The sequence below is a fragment of the Ceratotherium simum genome, chromosome 1 (genome assembly GCF_057802395.1).
Source record: "Ceratotherium simum simum isolate JZ-2026a chromosome 1, ASM5780239v1, whole genome shotgun sequence".
Classification (NCBI taxonomy): domain Eukaryota; kingdom Metazoa; phylum Chordata; class Mammalia; order Perissodactyla; family Rhinocerotidae; genus Ceratotherium; species Ceratotherium simum.
Window position 1 is genome coordinate 77,506,416 of NC_141900.1, and position 6,308 is coordinate 77,512,723.

Consider the following 6,308-nt stretch of genomic DNA (forward strand, 5'->3'; position numbering starts at 1 on the left):
GGTTGGGACTCTGATTTCCAGAATTGCTGCATTATATTATTTAAAATTTCTAGGTCTTAGCAAAAAATTATGAGACATGCAAAGAAGTTGAAAATCAGCGGTTTAGAGGAGACGATATTTATTTTCTAGAGCAATAGAATATTAAAGAAACAAATTATGCTCTGCTTCTGACCAGGAGGAAATAATTAATACTGGATTCCCTTTTTCACAGTAAACAACTGAAACACTGAAAATTACATAACAAAACTGTTTATCAATATTGAATTAAAGGCTATGCAAGGCTGTTATCTCCGAGAAGGGAAATCAATGAGGTGTACTCTATGATCACACTGGATTTCTGCCTAGGAGTATTTTATAAACCGAAGTTTAAGGAACGATATCCCTTAGCAGAACACAATGGTCTCACCGAGTTGAGGAGATAGTAATCATAGTGGAAGAATTTAAGATGTCTGGAATCTGAAGAGCGGAGAACTGGAGAGAAGGAAAAGAGCTAGGGAAGTGTACATAAGGGTCCTGTTGATTCTGTAGCTGAATAATAAGCCTCATGTGGCAAGAGTGAAACTCTCTGTCTCATCAAAGAATGTGTCCTTAGGTGTCCACAAAACTACAACTAGAAAAATAAGTGGATTTAACAAGATGCAGGATAAAAGATTAATATACAAAATAAGTTGTATTAATATATGCTAGCAGTAAACAATTGAAAAATTATATTTTAAAACATTTGCAATACCATCAAAACTGGACAAAATATGTACAATACTAGAACAATGAATACTATGAAACATTGCTGAGAGAGATTAGAAACACCTAAATATGTGTAAAATATACCATGCTCATAGATTGGAATACTTGCTATTGATAAGTTAACTATGCCCAAATTGATCTATAGATTGAACATACTCCCAAACAAATCCCCATTCACTAGTAATCTGTAGAAATTGAAGGTTTTATAAAGAGAGAGCTAGAGCTGGGGGTAAAGGTAGAGATGTCTATAATATATATTCAATATAATGAATATTGAATTCATTCAATATAATGAATATATTGAATAGATTCAATTCAATATATATATGTGAATTGAAGGGTCTAGAAATAGCCCAAAGAAAAATGTTGGAAAATATCCCTATTTGATTCTAAGACCTACTATAAAACTATTATAATCAAGACAGTGTGATATTGATATATTGATAAATGTGTGTATTTATGGTATAGAATAGATAATCAAGAAATAGACCCATTATTTATTGATTATACCACAATAAAGCTGAAAAAAGGAAGTAGACTCACACATACCTGGCTAATTTAGTTTTTAAAATGGTGCCAAGGTAATTAGTGGGGAAAAGAAAGTATTTCCAACACATAATGCTAGAACAACTGGATATCCATAGGGAAAAATAGGCTCAATTATCATGTCAGAAGTTAAATTATTATTTTACTGGTGGGAATGTTAAATGAGACAAAGATCATGTAACACACACTCTTATATGTTTAAACATACACTTATGTATGACACAACAATTATCCTAGGTATATATGTTTAAGAAATGAAATATATGCCTAAAAAAATATTTTTTCACAAATACTAATAGTGAATTCATTTGTAATATTCAAAACTGGAAATAAGACAGATACCTGTTAACAGATGTCTTTCTTGATATACATACATTAGAATACTACATAGAAATGAAGAGGAACAAATTAAGATAGCCAGAACAACTTGAATTAACCTCAAAACAAGCTGAATGAAAGAAGGCAGATACAGGATTTACATTAGTCAAAACTCATTGAACTAAACATTAAAATGAATTAATTTTATTGTATGTAAATTGTACTTCGAAGAATGCGATAAAAGGTATTTCAGAAAATAAAAAAACCCAATTATATTATTATTAGCTAGAGTTACAACTCTATGTGGTTTCACAGAAATATTTTCACTGAAATATATTTAATTTGAGGTCTTTAATATTTAAGACCAAAATACAAAAGCAAAAACATTATATGGTAGATCCTTCCTTAACAACCAATTTGATCAATTACTTTCCGATTTTATTTCCATGAAAAATGTTTTATTTCTTTTAACAAATGAAATATTTCTTTTTATTTAAAAATGAAATTCATGAAATCTACTGTGCTTTTCTCATTTCCTTTAGATGCCAGAATGCAATGACTAAATATGTGTTCAACTATAGCAACATTAGATTAAATAGATGATATGTTTGTTTTCTTTTCATTTTACTTTTAAATTACTATCATTTTGTATACAATTACCATATTGTGTATGTGACTTTATCTCAAACTTCATTATAATTTAAATAGATAAAAAAAGTTCTTCAATTACAGTAGAAGTACTTAACACAAAAGAAAAAAAATCAGGCTTTTGATAGTTTAATAATGAAGTGATATAGAAGTGTCACATGTAAAGGCTTCAGCCTTTTTTATGGGCAAAATATTTTATTCTCCAAATGTAGATAATATAAAATTAAATGCTCTGAAAAGATTGGTGATATGCAAAATAGTTTATTCAGAAAGGTTGTAATGGGGATTAATGCATTTATTTTGTCAAATATTTATTGAACACCTACTATATGTCAGACACCATTTTCAGTTTTTGGAACGTATCAATTAATAAAATAAAGATACCCGTTGTGGAACTTTTTAAATAGCAATGAGGACAAGAGAATATGATAGATAATTTAATGTTAGAGACTGCTTAGAACTATGAAAGAAAGAAAATGTAAAACAGGATAAAGGGAATCAGCTGGAACATGAAGTTGAGGGCCAATTACACTATTAAATCTGTTGATTAAGTGAGATGGAAACAAAAGCTTGATAGAGCTGAGTTAACTTAGAGCTTTCTAGGCAAATGGCTCTAAAGTGGAGTGTACTGGCATGTTCCAGCAGCAGCAAGTTCCAGGAGTGGAGTGGATGGGTAATCAGGGAGTGTTAGGAGAGGAGAGCAAAGAGATAGAGTAGGGAAAGGAAGTTATATTAAATATTAAATTCTAGTTTTATGTAGAATATTGGGCTAAAATAACAAAAATTATATAAATATGATTGTACTTGATTCGTAGAACTTGAAACTCAATTTTTAATTGAGATAAAATTTACTACCCATTCCGTATTCCCTTTGCTCTCAGCAAGCACTTTGGCTGATCGTAGTTCTTTGCCTCATGGGGTGACCCAAACATTCATTCCTGAAGGGTCTGGACCATTAGTAGTCCTGCCTGAATTGGGTTGTTGTAGTTTTCCATTGACTTTAATCACGACATCCTGTACTAAGAGACGTCCCAAGGAATCTCCTGTATCTCAGGTGTATTCTTCCTTACCTCCACTGTAAAGTAGTGGCACAATTTCCTCTTGGTACTGAGCATCAATCACCCTAGCCAATACAGTAATTCCCTTCTTTGCCTGTTAATTCAGACACATGGGGAGCCCAAAGTGGCACGGTAATAGTCTTAACTTTGGATAAATAGAATCACTTAATAGTACTTTTTTTGGTAAATTCTTTAGAATTTGTCTATTTAGAACAATAGTGTATGTGAAAAAAGATATTTATATTTTCTCCTTCCCAATTGTTACTGCCTTTTTATTACCTCTGGTTCAATGTTGAGTAGAAGTGCTGAGGGCAAATTTTTTCTTTCTTTTGCTTTTTCTCTGAACTTAGTGTGAGAATAGTCAAAATTTTACCATTAAGCATTATATTAGCTCTAGGCTTTTAATAAATTCCCTTTGAAATTCTGAGAGGTCTCTTTTTACTGCTAGCTGGTTAAGAGTTCTTGTTTTTAACGACTTAAATTTTGTCAAATGCTTCTGCTTCTATAAACATGATCACATGTTTTTTTATCTTTGAGTTTCTTAACGTGGTAAATGAACTTGATTAATTTTTGAATGTTTAAAACAACCTTGTCATTTTGTATCTTCCTTTTTATATTGATGGATTTGACTTTCCTGTTATTTTTGGAAGATTTTATTCCTATCTTTGTGTGGCATATTAGATTGTAATTTTCCTGTCTTGTAACATTCTTGTCAAGGTTTAATAACTGAGTTATGCCGACCTCATGAAATGAGTTGGACAGTGTTCCACCACCTCCAGTTTCTGAAAAAGTTTGTGTAAGACTTTTATAAATTCTTCCTTAACTACATATATATTTTTTTTTGGTGAGGAAGATTAGCCCTGGGCTAACATCTGTTGCCAATCCTCCTCTTTTTGCTGAGGAAGATGGGCCCTGAGCTAACATCTGTGCCCATCTTCCTCTACTTTATACGGAGGCCTGCCACAGCATGGCTTGATAAGTGGTGCACAGGTCCGCACCCGGGATCCGATCCTGTGAACCCCAGGCCACCAAAGTGGAGCATGGGAACTTAACCACTATGCCACCGGGCCAGCCCCTCCTTAAATATTTTATTGAAATCTCATATGAAATAAACTGGGCGTGGATATTTATTTTTGGGCAAGTTTTTAAGTACAAATACAATTGATTTGACAAATATATGACTGTTCATGTTTTCTATTTTTTCTTTTGTTTATTTTGATACATTGTGTTACCAAAGAAATTTTCCATTTTGTTGATTATACTCATTTAGATTTTTTCATAATATTCTCTTATACTTTTAATGTCTGCAGGATCTATGGGATGTCCCCTCTTTTATTCCTGGCTTTGGGAACTTGTGTCTTTTCTATTTTTTAGGCACAATTACTACAGATTTATCAGTTTTATTAATCTTTCCATAGAAACCGTTTCTGGGTCTGAAGATTTTCTCTATTGTCTGTCTGTATTCTCTTTCATAGATTTCCACTCTTATCTGTCTTCTATTTATTTTATGTTTTATTTTTGCCTAGCTTCTTATGATAGAAACTTGGTAATTTTTTCTCTTTTCTTGTTTAATCATCGAATGCTCAATATTTCCTATTATTCATTCCTCTACCTTTATCTCACATATTGGGTATGTTGTGCTTTAATTATCATTTAATTCAAAATATTTCCTAATATTATTTGTGATTAATGGATTTTTGACTCATGTCATAAGCTGCCTAATTTCAAAATATTTGGAGATTCTTTAAAAGCCTTATTGTTATTGATTTATAATTTCATTACATTTCTTTTAGAGAATATATTGCCTCATTTCATCTCTTTGAAATTTATTGAGTCCTGATGCACAGTCCAGAAAATTGTTTATTTCATGAACATTCCATAAACACAAAATATGGATATTCTGCAATTCTTTGTTGCAGCATTCTAGAAATATCCATTAGATTAATATGGTGATAGTGCTGTTTGAATTTTCTATATTTAAATCATTTGTTCTTTAATTTTTCTTTCAAATACTGAAATAAGTGTTTTAAATTCCTCAACACTGAAGGAATTTCAGAGTTGACATTCCTGTTTTATTTCTCCCTGTAGGCTTGTTATTTTTGCTTCATGTGTTTTTAAGTTACTTTATTAGGTGCATATACTTTAGAATTATTATATCTTCTTGATGAATTTACACATTCATCATTATGAAATCCTCTTCATCTGTGATCATATTCCTTACCTTGAAGTCTATTTTGTTTGCTATTAATATGGCCTCGTTATTATGCTTAGTGTTTACATGATATCTCCTTTACCAAAGTATTCAGATTTAAAGTGCCTCTAAGGTAAATTGATCGTATCTATTTCTTAATTTTAATCCATTCTGAGAATTTTTGCTTTTATTATCAGTGCTTAGTCATTTTATATTTAGTGTAACTATCTACACAATTATGTTTGTCCTCCTTTTGCTAATTGATTTCGATCTATCACACCTGTAATGTGATCCGTTTTTCCTTCTTTCCTAGAGATCTTCATTTCCGTCTTATATAATTTTGCTACATATTAAAGAATTTTCCTTGGCATTTCCAGTAGTGGAGGCTACTGGCAACACATTCCCTCAGCCCTCTTTTATATTAGAATGCTTTTATTTACTATAACTTGGAAAATATTTTTGTTAAATATAGAATTCTAGGTTACATATTATATTTTTTTTAAACAGTTTAAGGTTTCTCTTTTATTGTCTTCTTTATTGTTACTGATAAGAAATCATTCATATCTTGTGTTTAATCAAGCCCATTTCCTCTAGCTGCTTTCAAGATTGCATCTTATTTTTAGTTTTAACAGTTTCAGCATGATTTGTTAGATGTGTTTTATTTTTTAATATTTTATCTCTATATTGTTCAGTTTAGATAATTTTTATTGACCTCCAAAAATGATGCGTTTTGTTCTGGTAGGCAGATAATTAAAGGTGAATTGCCTTGATCGAGGGTAGGGTTGGTTTTAGGTTTTATTGTG